The sequence below is a fragment of the Convolutriloba macropyga genome, chromosome 9, assembly GCF_964194025.1.
Source record: "Convolutriloba macropyga chromosome 9, txConMacr16.3, whole genome shotgun sequence".
Classification (NCBI taxonomy): domain Eukaryota; kingdom Metazoa; phylum Xenacoelomorpha; order Acoela; family Convolutidae; genus Convolutriloba; species Convolutriloba macropyga.
Window position 1 is genome coordinate 40,194,058 of NC_134476.1, and position 19,706 is coordinate 40,213,763.

General features: G+C 34.7%; 1 protein-coding gene across 10 annotated transcripts in view; it reads left to right on the forward strand.

The window, feature by feature from the left end:
* Nucleotides 1-19,706, forward strand: part of LOC142345777 (uncharacterized) — a 118,809-nt gene that overhangs the window by 50,254 nt on the left and 48,849 nt on the right. The window lies entirely within an intron of this gene.

Consider the following 19,706-nt stretch of genomic DNA (forward strand, 5'->3'; position numbering starts at 1 on the left):
CTGCGAAATCAACTTACAATTATCGGACCCAAACTGTCGATTAAAAATTGCCCAAAATTCGGACGTAAGTAAAATGCCCATTATATATTTTCCCATGTATTAAGATAGGGTGTAAATATTGCGTACTGTAAATTCTCTCAACAATTTTGCATGAGCTCTGTGGTGAGACGCAATTATTCATTTTGATATCTCGCTTAAGTTGATATCTCACTCAAAACAAAAGTTTTTTCAATAGTACTATCAAAGTACTATTAATAAAGTACTGTGATTTGGTCACAAAAGCTGGTTTCTACTTCACAAGAATACGCTATTTGTAAACAATAACCTTGAGAATCCTCTATCAATTATTATATTTGTTTCTGGAAAATTTTTTCAAGTCAACTCGACAAAATAAAAATTAAACCAAAGGTTTTGAAATCTTTTCTGCTTTCAAAAAATGCCTTTGAAATCTCTCGGAAGAAGTTTAAGGCAATTATTTAGTCAGTGTGCCGTTTTCGTGCTAAATTTTGCCCATGAATTTCTAATTTCTATGGCTTATCTGTAAACTCTACCAAAACACTACATATCTAATTTAAAACATTGGATCAACTATGACAGGATTTAAAATCCCTGTGAAAATTTAAAGGAGCAAAATCATTGGGGTTAAATGATAGTGTGAAACTAACATCGGTGAAAAAGAGCCCCCTGAAGCCCCTCCTGTCGATGGAGAACAATTCGTCGGTTATGTTGTTTATTTCGTTCATTTTGTTTGTTTACCATGGAGTATAATAATAATAATAATAATAATGAATTTAACTAGACTTGGTTGCACCAAGCTTAGTACGTCCCTAACGGGGCTTGAATTTGGTTTCCCTCAAACACTGTCCATCCATATGGGTACAATTTGTAATTAAAATTCTTCTTAGCTAAATCAAATAGATATCTAAATAGATATCTAAATGAAGAAGATGAATTTTCGCTACCTTTTTATTCATGGTGTTGTAAAAGTTATGAGAGGTTTCCGTCTTTTTTCAAAAATGCATGCCTGTGTGAGTAGCTATAGGTGGACATATGATTGTATTCCTAAGTGATTAAGCGACAGTATGCCTCATTTGTCAAATCATATTGTGAGTGATGATTGTGAAGATGATAGTAAAACAGCGTAATAAGTGTAATGATAGTTAATGTTGTTGTTGTTTATTACAATTGCGTGGCTGACTCTCTAGTGATATTGTTTGTTTACCACCTGCTCACCTCACTTGATGAGTTGTTGAATAGTCGGACTTCGTTTCCCTTTAACCTCACCCTCTCTATGCTACTACACCTTTTTTCCCTCCACCCCCTCCCCCTTTAATTTCTCCCTATTTAAGTTCAGCTGAGTTTAGATACTCCCACTATCCTTTTTTGTTCAACTTTTTACTCAACAGTTGCAAATTTTTGTTCACTTATTTCAGCTGTCGTGTACTAAAATAGATATTTTCCTCGCACCTATTGACAGTGTTAAACTACATTTTATCAAGTGAAGTGTAAGTTTCTGGTCATTTAACTTAGGAATCACCTGCACTCATTTACTGAAGTTTGACGACAAATTATTTGCATTGGTGCCAGTTTTATTTGATAAACAAATCCATAATTGATGGCTATGGATGCTGGATTTGTAAATTTTTTTTACTTGCATGCATTCATTCTATCACATTCATTAGTGACTATCTTTGATTTTTAGATGGATGCATTAATAAGTAAGACATTGCTCTTTCTAGATCTCTCTTGTTTTCTGTTGAGTTTGTATAGATGCTTACTTCTTAGTTGAACTGTTCAACAAGTTTACTAACTAATAGTAATAGCAAATGATCTACTGTTATGTTGTATTTATTCTCTTTATGCTCTTTCCAATTAAGAGATAGATTGTGTAGAAAGTGTAGACGCGAGATCGTTCAACTCGTCAATAGTTCTCGATCTATTGATTAATTGAAAGGAGACAGAGAACACAATTGCTTTGATAGAAGATGAAGATTGAGCGTGTGTGTTCAATTTGAAACAAGCTCATTAAAACACAATATAGTTTCAATTATATTTTTTGCTAATTACTAATAAAAAGAACGCTGATTTTAATGCTTTCATTTGGAATTTGGATTATAAGTTCGGTTTGAATTGTATAAACCGAAGTGTTGCTTACTTTCCTTATTCCATCATTGTTTGCATAATTTGTTCTAGGTATTTTTTTGTAGATGACAATTTAGATTCACTCGTGCTAGATTCGTTTGTGCTAGATGTATTTACTTTTTTGAGATCTTTGGCATCGCTTAAAAAACCTCATACTTAGATTGATGCTAAAACAAGTATCGATGCTAAAAATACTGATAGCATTCAGCTCATTTTTGCATATTTTGCTGAAGGCAAAACATGAACTACGAATGCATTTTTCCTAATAGTTAATTTTTTTGTGATACTTACTTTTCACTTAAAATTATATTACGTTGTCTTAACAAACTAAGCAGCAAAATGATCATCCTATTTGTGTAAAGTTGAAAAATGCTCTCGGATCTAGAAGAGCGAATATGTATCTCCCCGGGTTGGGATCCTTTGAATTCCATCGATGGATCATATAAAATACCTGACAAAGTCAAATCCATGGTTGAAACATAGTAATTTCATAATTTCATGGATGGTTCATAGTATTTTCATGAAAATATGAATAGGTCGTTTGGATCCGTCATTTTCTGCTGTCAACTTGGTGTTAAGTAATTTGACTAACGCATAATCATTTTTGTTATTAAAAAATCTTTCCGCGAGTGTTTGGATTAATTTTGCCCATTTCTTACTGTTTCATTTTCACTTTCTCCTCTTGTGCTCTGTTCTCTGTGTCCCTAAGGAGACATAGGGTAAGTGGCAGATTGTGTAAACTAGTAAATGCACAAGAGTAAGGGAAAGCTAGAGAAAGGGAGCAAGAAAGAGAGGAGGCAGTGCTCTAAATTATCTTATTACCATGTCCAAATTAACCCACCCAGCCCCCTAGGGGCACATTCTACCAATAACTTACTTCTCTAACACCAGTCAAGCCCACTCGTAATTCCCCAGTACTCCTTTATAATGCTCATATACTAACTACCAAGAGTAATATACAAGGAATGGCGTCCTTTTCTGTGCCCTGTTATAACTTTGGTTAGTGCTGTAAGTGACGGTGCTTATTCGTTTCTACTATTTCTAGTGTGGCTATAAATACTCTTTCTACCACAACTGTGCATGTTGGTAATAATAGATGGCAGAATTGTTTGCTTCCTGTTCATTGATTACATCAACCAAGAGCTCTCAATCTCTCTCAACTAATTCGCTCAAATAAGCCAACTGGTCAAGTTGAGCGTTTCCTTGCAACAATTTTAATTTTCATGGCTGCTTATAAACCGAGCATAGGTAAGCACTACAGATGATAAATTCAGTTGCATTTAAAATTTTGAACTATAGGCGTAAAAATAACATGCAGTTTTCTTTTCCACAAGAAATCAAAAACTTTAGCGCCACTTAAAACGTTCGGAAAAGCTGCTTCATAGGTCTATAATGGATCGAAGGTTTATAATGGATCGAAATGAACGAAGCTCGCTCGTTCTTTCTTAATTACATTTCCTCAATTTTTCCCAACCACATAGGAACAAGCGCACAGTCGCTATGACTGTTTCTTATAACTAAAAGGGGGAAAAGTAATAAACAGATCAATAAATTCTGATCTGGTGTAGTTGGCCGGATTGGTCCACTGCATAGGTGGCTTGACTTGTTCACGTGGTGGCTGTTGGCTACAGGAACTACGAAATATGTCAACACAGAATGTAGCCACTGTTGTGCAGCAGGAGCCAGCTTGTTTATTTGCAAATATCTGTATCCCCTTACCCCCCCCCCTGCCTCGCTCTCATGGTAACAATGTAAACAAATTCCCAAAGTGTTCATGCGTGAAATAGGCAATGTGGTACTTGTTTCACCCACCAACAAATTCAACGCAAATCTTCACAATTAATGTTCTCTACTTTGGAGTTCTGTGAAACATGTAACAGACTTGGGTTCAAGTATAGATAGAGATTTGTTCATACCAGGTGGATCACAGTAGTTGAATCAGGAATAGTTAGTCTAGAGCTATTATTAGATATATTCTCACTCAATTAGAGAGCGAGTGCGTTTGCGCGTTGTTAGATTGAAGTCCTATACTGCATGTGTAAATAAATAATGATACTTGTGCACTATTTTCTTCACTACAGTGATGGGATTATCTACTGAGGTGATGTTAGACTAAACAAAAGCTGGACTGGCTTACAATCATAGTGAAGAGGGACTATTGTGCTGTTTACAATGTGCTTAAACAGTTGAAATTTACAGAACTAGATCCACTTGTAGTATTAATAAGTTGTAACAGTGGCCCTAGCACCTGTAATCAGGAAGTGTTCAAGTTTGCAGATGTTTTTTTCCGACCCACTTTATTCATATTGTTCTGATTTTCCTTTTGTTGAGTCAACAACCGGACTCTGGATTAGTCATCATTTCATGTGAACCCTTCAGTGATTACCTAGATTATATTTCTGCTGTTCAATTTTATATATGAACTTTTGAGCACTACGAAAACATGTGGAACTGTTCCAATTCCTTTGAGCAAAATTTTTTTTCCATAAGCCTGAATTTTAAATATTGCCCTTTTATATTACTCATAAGAATTAGCACCGAGCCAGAAAACTATAATGTGCAATTTTAAGTAGAGTATCAATAATGATATTCATTTTGGTTCCGGCGAAAATAAATTTGGTCCTATTTAATTACCTAATAGTTGTTGCAAATGTCGATCACTTAAGGGGTCGTCTGTATCAATTTGAACCAATGCTAATTAATTCCCGGATGTTCCAAGAACTAATTGGTTACATGACAATTTATTCGATTCTGTTTTTACCCAATGCCAGCTTACCCAATGCTCTTTGATCTTCGTTCAATAATTCCATGTTTGGCTGCGATAGTTGTTCCGACCCTCTTGAGGGGGGAGGAACTATATACTCAAATGGGTTTTTTTTTGTTCCGTGAATTTTCGCCGCTCGATATATTCATCGTAGAGAGTTGAGACTGGTATCATTAGAAAGCTCGTCCAGCGTAGAATATGGAATTAAAAAGATTTTTTTAATTTTCGTTTTCTACAGGGAGTTATCGAGGTTTAAACTTCTGAGAAAAGAAGAGTGAATTCACGTTGTTTTTAATCACATTTTCCGGAATTTTTGCCTAAATTTTCGTCAATTTTGCTAAAATTTATTAAAATTTTTAAGAATAGTGTCGTTGATTTTATTTTTGAAGACGAACAAGCATTGTTGATTGTTCTGATTTAATTTTTTTGGTCAAAAAAATCTGGATAAACATTTCAAAATTTAGCCTTTTTCATCAAAAACAGCACGAAATAAGCTACTTTAGTCCACTTTGATTAATTTTGCCGACAGTACACCCCCAAACAACACTCATACAATCTTTGTAGATTCAGAGGGGGGGCTATTTCTACTTCAGAGTCCGCTGAGAGTGCAGTGTAGTTAAAACTTTGCCGTTTTTTGCTAACTTTACCGTTTTTTGCTAAGAACTATTAGCAGGGCTAGTTTTGGGCCGTTCTTGGACTGTTACAATCCAAAAAAAATCGGGTTGTAATCAGTCGGTCTTTTTTTTAAAAAAAACAAGACTTCTTTTTAATAATAAAGAACAGAACATATCAAATCAAAGCTCAGGAGTGATAGGTCCAACCAATTCGCTTGCTAAGGAGCTCCAAGCTAATGCATTTAGTTTCTTATTTGAATGTTTATGGTCGTTTCTTTTTTTAAAAATAATTGACTTTTCAATAAACAATGGCTTAACTAACTTTTCCTCTATTTTTTCTTAATTTGTTCAACTTCCAGCTTAATGTCAGCAAAGAAAGACTGCTTCTTCTTTCTACTGATTTAACATTTATTCTCAATTGCAGTTTTAAGCCTGAAGTAATTGTTTTCTGGCTTTGATACTACAAGATTTCAGATTTTTGTTTGCTTTGATATTTGCCAGTTTTTCACGTTTTCTAATTTTTTCACATTATTGACAGTTCTCATGTCACCTTATTAGCATTCAGAATAAGGCAGAGTTGAACATATTAAAATCTTGAAAGATATACGTCATCGTTTTTAGCGGCCTCGACGCCTCTTTCTTGAAGAAATCAATTGAATTTTTAATTTTGTCTCTAACTGTCATTTATACTTTGTCGTTTCGGTCGTATGAAATTTCCTGTATAGTGATAGCTTTCAATGGCTTTTCATGGAAAAATAGAAGAACCGATATTCTGATATTATTAGATAGCTGATGGCTTTCATGACATTGAAAACAATTGTTTTCCAAAATTAAAAAAAAAACTTCTTAACTTCGCAATTTTGTTCTTTTTATGTTTCTTCTTGTTACCTAATCTCGTTAGTTAAATACAGGTCAAATATGACATTATGGACATCAAGGGAATAAAAGGGATTGGTGTCCCAAAATCTTTTTTTAAAGAATTTGTTATGACCTTACTGGTTTCGACACCGGTTTTTCACAAAAAAAAGTAAATTAATTTGATTTTTGTCATATTTGACGTTCTTTTTGTAGATGCAAGAAATATTCCGGATAATCACAGGTTTCGAAGGCTTCCTTTTCATGAGTAAACGACCCTATTTAAATAGCTCTTTTTGTAATTAATGCCTTTCATGACATTGAATGTAATTTTGTTTCGAAAAAAAAGTTAAAAGTATTACATACTTTAGCACTTCGCTTTTTTGTCTAATTGTTACCTAGTCTTACTAATGAATGGCCATGTACTACATTATAGCTATTTGAAGAAGACGCAATCAAACATATTTTGAGTGCCAAAATTTGGCTTGACGGTTTTGACAGCGTTTTCTGGCAAGTTTCAATTGAAATTTTGTTTGTTCTTTGTTGTTCTTTTTAGCCGCTTTAAAAAATGAATAAGGAAAGGTCCTAATGCCCTTCTATAGAAGCAGTGGTAATCGTAAATTTGTGGTAATATTAATTGATTCCTAATGGTATTTATTACTTTAAAGCTAACTTTTTTTAAAAAAAAAATAAGTTAATTTTTTTACTTTACTGCTTTCTTTTTTGTATAATTGTTACCAAACCTTTTTATGGACTGGTCGCATATGTTTTCTGGTGATTTATAAGTTCTTTTTGTTTAGTTTTAGGTTTATCTGACGGTATGTTGACTTTGTTATTAAATTTAGTTTTTAAGAGGGACATAAATTTTTTGATGTAATTAATATTTGTTGTTGTTGTTGTTGTTGTTGTTGTTGTTGTTGTTGTTGTTGTTGTTGTTGTTTGATTTTGCTGTTCGTCTTGACTCGCTTTCTTAATTTTGACATATTACAGCAATCTAATGCATCAATTTATACTCCACTGAGTTATTTGTTTTGGAGGCTATCTTATCGTTCATACAGAATTTTTTGAAAAAGACTTGGGCTTTTTTGGGATTCGCAAAAAATAATTTTTGGGTTTTTCTATCTGTTCCTCATTTGGTAGACAATTATGCCAAAATTGCGGATGGGCGGGGTCGGAACCTTATGTGCCATCGCACATTGCCGAGCCGCCTTGTTTCATATCAACTCACACGAAACATTTAATTATATAGTCGGCTAAATAGCCGTTTTGGCAATTTTAACATGAAGTTAGCATTGGGTAAAACGGCATTGGGTATAATGGCAGGTTGGGTATAATGGCATTGGGTAAATTAAAATTGGGTAAATTGTCCTGACCCCTACTTGTTAGTGTAATTTTCTCTATAGTGTAATTTTTATACCGCACAGTTCTATTAGTTACCCTATCGTTTCTTAACTTTTTTAATTTTTTACTGTTTTTACGTTATTTTTACTTTTTCAGCAAATTTCAGAATTAGATCTTTGTATGTTGTCTGCTTGCCATTTTGTCCTATTTGACTTTTCGAATTTTAAAGCGAAGCGATTTCGCGGATAACAACAGCAATAAAATATATGAATTTTTTGTTTTTGCTACTGTTGCGAAGAAACTATAGCAGATCTTGGTTTAAGGGCAAGAACTTGTGTTCATTGTATAGTATTTTAGTCATCTATCAGTTTTTGTAGCTCTGGCTTCTGAATGAACTAACAAAAGAGTTACACGAAATTGGGAAAGTTAGCTAATCTTTCTTACTTTTTTAAGTTTTGTGGTTTTTAGATTTTAATTACTTTTTCAGCAAATTTGGGAATTAGATCTTTTTATTTTATCTGCTTGAGAGTTTATTCTTTTAGTCTGTTCGAATTGTAAAGCAAAACGGTTTCGTAGATAACAACTGTAATAATAAAGTATTTGAATTTCGAATTTCGAAAGTACTTCTATTTGACTTCGAATTTTGAAGCGAAACGATTTCGCGGATAACAACAGCAATATAATATGAATTTTTTTGCTACTGTTGCGCAGAAACTATAGCGGATCTTGGTTTAAGGGCAAGAACTTGTGTTCATTGTATAGTATTTTAGTCATCTATCAGTTTTTGTAGCTCTGGCTTCTGAATGAACTAACAAAAGAGTTACACGAAATTGGGAAAGTTAGCTAATCTTTCTTACTTTTTTAAGTTTTGTGGTTTTTAGGTTATAGTTACTTTGTCAGCAAATTTGGGACTTAGATCTTTTGAATGTTGTCTGCTTGAGAGTTTATTCTTTTTGTCTTTTCGAATTTTAATGCAAACGGTTTTGGAGATAACAACTGTAATAATAAAGTATTTGAATTTTGTCTTTCTGCTACTGTTGCAACTATTGCAGGTCTTGGTTTGTGGGAAAACTTGTCTTCATTGTTTATTATTTTGCTTATCTATCAGTTTTTATAGCTCTGGCTTCTGAATGAACTAACAAGTGAGTTACACAAAAGTAGGGACAATCTTTCCCAATTTGTCTAAAATTTTGTTGTCACTATTAACTTCTTACTAGTTAGTCACTTTTTTTCGCAAGTTAATGTTTATTCTAGTACCTATTAGTTTCTTGGGAACATGTACTGAAGCAATCTAACGAAAACTTCGAAAGATCATGTTTGCAACTAAATAGCTTAAGAGGTTATCAAATGAAAAATTTCATCTTGCGCATTAGTCGGCAAAGAACCCATGCGGTATATAAATGAATTGAGAACATGTATCGCTTCGTATGAGATTTTGTTGTTTTGAGAAATGTATGTTAATTTTAAATGTATCTTTTTATAGGAAAATATGCAATAGTAAGCAGTGCACAAATTCTCAGAAAAAATAAGGACTTGTACTTGACGTTTTAATTTCTCCATTTTGGTTCACAACGTTGACAAAGCTTGTCAAAGATAAAAATTTGGTTATAAATAATACAAAACGTAGATTTTGGCTGACATCTTTCAATGTTAGTTGTTTGCAACTTATGATAGATGCTGATTATTACTGGCCTCAGTTGGTGTCTGTTGCAATATTTTATATTTTATGAGGAGATAAGGGAGCGTAATAACTAACTGACATTTGGTCTATTACGTGTACATTACCTGCCTCCAATTTTCTTCCGTATTTCCTATGCTTGGGTAAGTTGGGTTGTGAGTGATAGTTAATTCCATGCTGTCAGAAGATGATTAAAAGGTATTGAAGCGCAGCTCGATATAACTCCTTAACCTATTTCATTGTATTTCTCAACAGAGGAAACGAAAACTTTGCGTGCATATATTATCCGTTCATGAGCTCTATATATATTTATAAGAGTTAATCGATCAATACCCCTCCCTCTTGCATCTAATAATTTATCTCTTACCAAGTAATAACCACCCTCGTGACTCCTCCGCCTTTCATATGTCATCATTACCTCCATTCTCTTACATAATACTTTTAATAGTCACCCCTCCCCTCACTTTTCCTAAGTTTAGTTGGCCTGTTTTTTAATCCTTTTTAGTGCAACTTATGACACATGCAATCATAAACCACTCAGTTGAGCTCTCTCTCTCTCTCTCTCTCTCTCTCTCTCTCTCTCTCTCTCTCTCTCCCTGTCTTTCGTTTTCTTGCCTTCTTTAGTTTGTAGTCGCGATGGTGGTCGCTTAGGTAAGTGCGAATACGGTTGGTGTTTTTTGCTCTATTTTCTCTCCGTGTTTGTGTGTTTGTGTGTGTGTTTGTGGTGGCTCAACTGTATTTATAGTAATGGTTCTAGTAATGGTTATGGTTGGTAATATCTACCTAGGACAATGCAACGGTAGATTGATGGCTTTATCCTCTCTTTTAAGATACAAATGGTAGAAAGATTGGGAGATTGAGTGGTATGGAATATTCTGAGTGTTTGTTTGTTTGTTTGTTCATGCCGTTTCACCGTTATGAATTAATAGATGCCTTTTCCTGCATCCCATTTCTCTCTTCCCTCTTTTTTCCTCTTGTTTATACCTGTTGTTGTTATTTATTTCCCTTTTCCCTGTTGTCTAATGTCATTAAGCAATAGTGGCGACCTGTTTGTTTATCGATTGCACCTCACATGATGCTGACAAATTAGCCGAATGTCCTCAGGGGCTCAACCTGGGACTGCTGCCAATCTGCAGTGTGATAGTAGGAATCGATCTTTTGAGAATAGGTTGCTGCTGCTGTAAATGTTGCCATCTAACTTTCTATCTCTATATGGATTAAGCTATGTTATGTGGTTTGTAGTTTATGGCATTTGTTTGTTTGTTGATTTTCCCCAAAAATTAAACACCTTTTCCTTTCTCTATTTCCTGACTCTATTCTATATTGCCTGTTCCCCCAAAATGACCATTTCACTTGCTTCAATTGGTAAATGCGTTGTGCCTCTTATTGCATTTACCATGTGACTCTCTACCTAATGAAACAAGTAGTACCAATCACTCGTGTCTATGCATGTTGTTCTTTTGATATTTGTACCATTGAGGCGTGAGAGCATGCACGTACTTATATATGTATCTAAGCTATTTTCAATGGCATACGTTGGGACATAGATCTATTGTCCTCTCGTTCCTTGAACTTTCCTTCTCCCGTGTTGCTTGTGTTCTGGCTGTGTTGTTTTTGTTGTTGTTGATGATGATGATGATGATGATTGGGTTGTTGATAGCAATGAGATATCTGTCACAGTTGGTTGAACCAAAAATGTGAAAAAGTAAACTGTTTTGACCACTGTTTGTTCTGCAATGTGTTACAGAAATAGGATGTGAAGATATGGAGGGTGACTTGGGTTGACGCTCTAGCTAGATTTTTGACCTTGGTATTAGCCTGGTGCTACTAGTTTAAAGCCAGCATTTGTGCGTAGCTTCAGTTTCTTACTGGTCTCTGTATTAACTAAAAAAATTATGAAAAGATTGATTTAATTCATGATCTTTGTAATTTTTAATCATGGTTGAATTTGCCTGTCTACAGTTTAGGATTATGAGATCTAGCTTCATTCTTGATTAAAGTTTAAAAATTATTAATCATTTATCTGAAGCTAAACTTAAAATCCTTAATTAACTTATTTTTTTGGTCATCGATTTTTTTTCATTTTGGTTCTATATATGGCAAAAACATAATAAGCGATTTTTAGCAGAAAGCGTTATAACACATTCTTCTTTTTTCCTCCATGATTTAAGGTTCTTTCTAATTGTGACATAAATTTTGCAGTTTGCTGGTTAACAAAGCTAACCAGTAGTGGGTAGTTATAATAATAGTAATCATACCATGCTCGCATCATTCCACGTCTTTTTATACGTATACCATCTCTCTACTCCAAGTTAATCCATCCATTTATTTGTGGGAAGGCGGGAGTTAGGGAGGGGTGGAGAGAGAGTGGGGGGGGGGGGGGTTTGTTATGAATGATAATGATGGAAGGGTAGTAATTTGTGAGTTCATTGAGTAATGCACCATTTCATATTTGCTTCATTTTGACTGTGCCTGCCTCTGTATTATTTTCCCCGGGGGGTTAATTGAAAGTACATTAAAGCGGCCCAGAATATAAATTGTGCCTAATAGTGGAGTAATTTCAGATGTGCCAACAAGCCATTTAGAGCGAGAGAAAGAGAGTCTTTAAGTCTTCTTATTCTTCCTCTGTTGCGTCTGTTCTGTTCGCTAGTTCACTTTTTAATCAACTCACTGCAGTCACAGGTAGATCGAAAAGAGAAAAAGAGGGGCGGAGTCTAGTATGTGTCGTATTTGTTATTTTGAAGTTATTGAATGTCCTCAAAGAAGAATTTTAAACTGAGATGCCGCTTTCGCTTTCCTACCCACTTTGAACTTGAGGAGAATGAATTGGCCAATTTGAGAGAGATAGGAAAATTTCAATAACAGTTGACAGTGAGTTATTTAAATAAAAAGTCGGTTGAAAAGCTGCGCCCTTAAACACTGCTTTGAAAATGAAAGCGAACAATGCAGTTCGAATTAATCGGAAAACAATGAATTGACGAAGCGGTGAATCGAACAATAAATTTGGGCACACCATTTATTGCCTTGTTTATTGTCTTGATATTTAATAAACTGTTTTTCCTCTATATTTATCATTTTAAGAATGATGAGTAATGCTTGAATGAGATACTGACTGAAATGCACATAATTTTATCATACTTGTTTTGTCATCATAATTTGAAGTGTCTTTTCTGTAGTTGCTTATGCGTGTTTATGCGTGTAGAATTAGTAGTTTGTGAAATACTGAGATTGCATTGACTGACTCTCTCAAGAGATACTTCTGCCGCTCAGTATTGTTTATCACTTCTGTCATTTTACCTAATCAAAACCACATTCTCAAAACTTGCGCAGATAGTACTTTTCTGAGATTTCATTTCGTAGTTTGTCCATTTTTGTTTCAATTTCTCCTTGCAAAATAAAGGTACTATATTGACAGAATACAAAGCTAAAGGGAATGCGATAAATTATTATTTACTTCATGCGGTACAAACAAAATTTGAGTGAATTTTACTTCTACTCTTAAAATGTGATTAATTTATTTAATTTTACTTTGCTTTTCATTATTAATTGCTCTTGAACAAAGTTCATAGCAATTACTGTAAACGTGTGGTCTTTTTTATGCAAATTTTTCGCTTGACCATTTTGCGCTTTTCTTCCAGAACATTCTTTGTTTTCTCAGATGTATTAAGTGATCTCTAATGCTTTCACTCCGATGTACAGCTTGTTGCTAATATAAAGTCGGTTACAGCATAGTAAAAACAAGCGCATGATAGCCAAGTGGTCAGTGCATTTGGTAAGGGATGTAGGTCAGTGGTTCAAATGTTTTTCCCGGTGGGGTCAAATGTTTTTCTACCCGCCTGTCGTTCGAGAGCAATTCTTCCGACATTAGTCGGTTTATGTTTTTAAATCGTTATTTCTAGAATTATGAGAGGTAGTTGATTTTTTGTGATCTATTTATGCATTAACATAAATCTAAGTTAATATGTTAAAAGTTTTAGCAGATGTATAAAAAATGGGAAAAAAAATCCGGAATTGACGTGAAAAATTTTGTGAAAAAATATAGTAGGAATGGATAAGGATGGTTGTCAATTTTGCACAAAAAAAATCGAAAATGTAAGCCTTGCATTATAAACAATTAAACTAATGTACTCAGGAAGCTACGCTATCTCAGAAAGCAATTTTATAATAATACTGCAATCAAAGACAAAATTAAAATAAAGAAATTGATGGCATTAAACCCATTAAAAAATTGATTAGAACTGCTCCGAAATTGATTATCAAATCAACGTCAAAATTTTGATTAATGCTTCAAGCAATGTTTATTTTTTCGTCGAGCTTATTTTGTTCAATAATTTTTCGGAAGCTGGTTTCACTTCTGAAGCTGCATATTCATTTTGACGTTTGTGAATGCCTGCTTTCCGTGTTTGTTGTTACTTTTAGTATAATGAAACTCTCAGACACGAATAATTTTTCTAGAGAGAAGGTAAAATGAACTTTCTTAGGTAGACCTGAATAGTTTAAAAGAAGGAACGTTAAAGTGGCGATAGCAGAAGGCTATTGTTAGTTTTCTCCTAGTTTTGTGTTTAAAATTTCGTTATGAGAATCTGATCGAGTTCATCTCAAAGCCGTAATTTTTTAAAGCCAAAATCTCAAAGCCGTAATTTTAAGTATATGTAAACTCACAACTAAAATTTAAGTGATTAAAATATTACGGAGCCTAATAATTAAAACATTTCGTACCCAGTTAAAAGGTTGTTATTAGTTTTGACTTTATGCATCAGTTTCTCCACACCGTAAGTTCGAGTTTCTAATTGCTCTCAAGTTTTTAATGTGATTTTTCGCTTGATTTATTTTTTGTGTGACATTTTTGAGATTTCATGCTCAAAAAAGGACTAAACAGGTAACGCGCGATTAAGGTCTCTTGAGCCTTTCGTTCGGCTTGCTAGACTCTAGGTATGCGATTCGCCGAAACTGTTTTGGAGACAAATTCTTGGTGTGAAGGGCGGTTGGTGTGAAGGGAGTTTAACACCCCCCTCCCCCCCATTTCAAGCCCCACCTTCACACCCCGCCCCGCAGCGCTTTTCCAACGCTCCCTCAATTAAGCTATAGCTAGCCTATTTAAGTTGTAGCTAGGTACGGACAAAGACATTATTTGAACCAGCATAAGTGTTTTGTTTGATTTTTTTGCCCATTTCTTCCGCCAAAAAGGTCGGCAATATTATATAAATTGCCTGGAACATTGGGTGTTCCATTTCCTTTTCCTGTGAATTTCTAGAGCTCATAAAGAATTTTGAATTAAATTAATTTTTTAGTCTACATTCACTGATCTGTTTGAAAAAAAATTCTATGCAAATTCGCTTGAGCGTTTTGACTCGTCAATTGTCTTTTTTGCCCTTGAATTATTGAGTTGTGTGTATTGTCGCTCTCATCTGCTTTTAAGTAGCTGAGCTCAATTGGTTTTATTTTTAGTTTATTTGTAGTGTTCTGTAGTAAGCTTCAATAATATCATTTGAAGCTAAGCTATTTAATGATCCCCCCCACCTCGTTAATCATTTTACAACTGACCCCTTTGTTGAAACATATAGACAAAAGAATTGCACCCTGGTTGTCGTTCGAGGGCAATTTGTACGAGGCTAGTCGGTGTGTTTTTCGAAAACAACTCTTTATGCTGTAAAATGAATCCTTATTTCAAAGTTAATCTGCTAATTTTGGAATCAGCATTGTGTATTGGAAGATGAGCCTTTAATTTAAGAACAGAAAAAAATTATTAAACCTTTTTCAAAGATGTCAAAATGTTGACATGTTTTATTTGAGAATTCAAGTTCGAGGAACATTGACCTTAGCGTGCATACATTATGCCGTGTAACTTATGTAGTTTGTGGAACAGATTGATCTAAATTCCATTTTATGCTAATTGCATCTTCTTTCCTCCCCACTCTTAGAACAAGGACAGTTTATTTGTCTGCGGTTTAATGTTTGTGAGGGGCGGTGGCAGCCAGACGTGGAGTAGCAAACTGGAATTACTGGGAATAAAGATGGATATTTGGATAGAGTAGTCATTCTAATACAGCGGATACTGTTGGTACTAGTGATACAAATAATGGTAGTATTAAAACAAAATTGCTATCGTTTTTTTAGCCAGAATACCAGCTTGGCGTTTACTCTTTTTGTTTATTATGTACTATGTGTTTGTTTGTTTGTTTGTTCTATTTATGGCTCTTTCTAGTCTTTGCGTTGCTCTCTCTGTGTTTTTAATATCTCTGTGATGGCATTTGTTTTCTCTTCCGTTCCCCGTGCCTCCCTCCACCTGATTAGCCTCTTCCCCAAATATGCACTTCAAAGAGCAACTCTCTTCCTTAATTATTCACCTCTCTCTCTCGTGTGTTGTGGTCCTTGGCCCGACTCTGGGGCGCCGCCTGGTCGCCTCCCTCTGAATGAATAAATAGACAGAAGAAAGAAGAAGAGCACGGGAGGGGTGGCTCCAACTAAACAGGTCATCCAGCAAACTATGACGCTCCTCTTAACAGCATCCCTTTATTGGTAGAACTAACGTTGCTGTGAATGCAAACTATGATAGATCCTTAAAACACCAGTCAACGCATTCAACAGCTCCTGGGAAGTAGTTGAATTACTGAATGTAACTTTTTTTAGTCTCAGACAACTAGGCTCATCATAAGAGTACTTTAAATTATTTACTGCAGTAAATGTAGCATGTAATTTAAATCGATCGAACCATGCCCTGAGAATTAGCCGCGAGAAGAATTGTGTTGCGTTTAGATGTTAAAGCATGGTGGTATGGTGGTTTGAAACGGATCAAGCTGAAAGGATCAAATGGTTTGAAACGGATGAAACGAAGCTTAGGCAATTAAATTCTCAAAAATAAAAAAGGATGCGCACATCTGATTGACCATAAGTAGAACCAGAAACCAAACAAGTCATCCTTGTATACCATAATGCGACGATTAGTCCATTGTTTAATTTTTTTTCAGTGTTTTTGAACGATTCGGATTTGGCGTGGTCTGTGTTTTATGATAACTGATGCATTATTACTTCATGGCCTATAATTTTGTACTTTTTGACAGTCCAGAAGCGGTCTGTAGCGAGAAAGTCTCCTATTTGGCGAATTAGCGAGTAGAGTGAATTGTTTTGAAGATGTTGATGCAGTATAGAAATGGTTTGTCTATTTTTGTCTGGTAGGATATCGGAATCTCGATTCATGCTCTTTCTCTGCAACTCGACCTTGTTAGCTATTCTGTTGTATTGATTCTATTGGGAACAGAGACAGTTTGGGGCTTTTGATGATTACGAGAGTTTGTACAGCGGCTCAGGATTATACCTATCTAATGGGTCAATGGGTGATCATTTTTGTCACAGCAAAGTAATAAGCACTGTATGCTTTCGCTCAATATTCTATGTGTCTTAATGTATTACGAGGGTCGATGCACGGATTGGCTAATAAAGGCTTAAATATATGCAATACTAGATTACCATGAGTTAAATCTGATCTGAATTGCAAATGCCGTTCTAAATGTTATGCTGATTGATAGGACGAATGGCTTACTACACTGTAAAAGGTACGGATGTATATCATGGTCTCAGTCGGTTCACAGTTGGGAAAACATTCAAGGGAAAGAAAATGGGGAATGGGATTGAATAGGGGTATTTTTATAGTTGCATTAATTTATGTGAGAGAAAAGATGGTGACATGAATTGAGGACAATCTATCATGTTTAGTATCTGTCGGGACACGGCAAGTTGATTTTAGTCAAACCTCATGTGACTACTTGCATTTCTACAGATGTGTGATCTTTGGCTCCATTTCCTCCACTTATTCTGTCCTTTTTGGTCACTTCTGGCATATTTACATGCACGTTCAGTTGGTCCCTCTTGACCGTTTGCCCTGTCTTATTTTTCACTATCACTGACCTCTCACTTATTTCCTACTCCAATGATTTGTGAACTGATTAAAGATTTTTACAGGAATTAGGAAGCCTTAATGAATCACAATGCGTTCTAGTTCGTGTGCTTTGTCACTCAAATATGTAAATTTATGATCCTAATTGAAATGATTGATATTTGCATGCCAAATTATACCAATTCAATTTCATTTGGTTGTGCCTTGTCATACGTATAAGCTGAATATAGATGATCCTAGCTTTCTGTTCATCGGAATAGTCTCACGCTGATTTCTTAAAAGTTCTGTTGAACATTATTTGATTCTAGTTGACCTTATATAATCCAGTGATTTATTCAATTTTTGGATGCTTCCAAAATTGGTGGCCATGTTTTCTTTCTGCAGAATTGTTTGTCGTTCTTCTGTTCCACTCGGCAAGATCTCAGCAATGATCATATTTTTAGGCATATAACAGACTTTGATGATTTGATTTACGAAGAATTGCTAAATACCGACAACATTCATGTGGTCACGTGTAATTGTATGTGGTCAAGTATCTGCTTTTGTAAATGATTTTAATAATAAAAGATAGCACATCCATGCTGTCAACTTTTAATCCTTCAATTAATTGTGTTTTTGTGTATGTTTTTTTAAGGTTTTTTAAAGTATTTTTGCCTTCAGAACCATATTGATATGAAATACTAGATTTGCCTCCAAATTGGTCAACGGCAGCCATTTTTGTTCTTTTCAAGAAGGTGTTCACATAGAAAAGAAAAACAAGAGTTGCTAAGACTGTTATGGGGTACACCATTGTTGACAATATTTGCTGAACAAATGCAAAGTTTTATCGCACTGCGATGCCTCCTGTCAAGGAAGAATTTAAAAGAGCAATCATGGATTTCAAGATATTTTAATTCTAATTTTTTAGGAATCTTTGCGAAATCCCTTTGCAAGTTTAAGTAAGCTCCAAAAATCAAAGCCGTTTTTCGTTTTTCTCCGTAAATTTAATTACTATTCCTGTGAGATAAAGCACAATATCTGCCGACAATTTTTTTGTTTTCAGAACCGAAGTGCGCTGTTTTGCTGTTAATTTTTGTTATCCTCCATCGATTGGAAATAGTGTGATAGTTAATACTGTTGTTTGTTAACAGTTGTTACATGAGTGGGTTTTAGAAATATCGGGAAAATTTTCGAACACGTTAATTGGAAAGGATGAGCAAATGGTTTTCAATTGCGCTTTTTCTAGCTTTTAAAGCCCAATTATTATCTCAAGAATTAATTTATCCTTTGTATCATAATAAAATACTGACAGTCAGCCAGAAGTAAATAAAATTGATACTCGGACAGGATAGGTAACGGGGCTCTACGATTTTTACTAAGCCTGAGCTATTTACTCTCAAACTCACTAGAAATTTCAACCTAATCGAATAATTCAAAAATTATGTCTCACGCGAAACGCAGTAGTGATATGAAATACGTAAAGCTAAACAACAAAATCCAAAAAATAATTTAAAACAGAGAGGTGTAGCGCCAAAAATTAGTTGTGTTTGAAATAACTTAGCATAGCTGGTGGTTTCCGAGACGTTTAGGCACCGACTCTGATCAGATACGAGTACAAGCACAAAATAATTTTAAATCCTGTTTTTGCAAGTTTCAAAAAAAAATTGGCAGCTCCCTCTGCGGCTATTGACATCAATATGTATCTTATTAGCCCCACTGCAACGGAAAGCAACGGTTTAAGGCTAAGGGATGCAAAATTGTCCAACCGAGCTACAGATTCAACAGAAAATAAATATTGCCGTTAACTGCAAGTGTTTCTATAAAGAAGTGAGTTTCAAATAAATGTATTCGAATTCAAGAGACAAAAGAACATGGTTGATACTGTTTTTGTAATTAATCTATAATTTGATAAATCTGTTTCAAGGTAAATCATCTAATGTTGAAATGCTCAAAATTGTGCTGAATGTTATCAATGGTCATAGGAAAGATTTCCCAGTATTTACCCATTTGTTCAAAAGTTTTAACACGTTAATGGTATGTTTTATCTCTGTATGATAGTGTTGGTTGTTTTCACTTATCCCTTGGCTCTCAATTTTAAAGATGAAACTTTTTGCTCAAATCATGGGTCGCATTGTCTTAAGGTAATTTGTAACGATTGAATGATTTTTGTCTCAGTCTAACGAAATCATCTCTTGTTTTTAAGCATCCAGTCACCCCTTTCTAGCTCAAGAATTCTCTCTCTCTCTCTCTCTCATTCAGCTGCTATGTTTAGATTATGCAATATTAATGCACATGCAGATGCTCTTGTTACGTAATTATTATGCAATGTACTTCTCCAATTACAGCTCACGCCTGCATCCCACCGGTTTACGCAACAGTTCCCATGGATAACACAATTAGATTGAGCGATGGGAGGGAATGTATTATTATTATTAACTA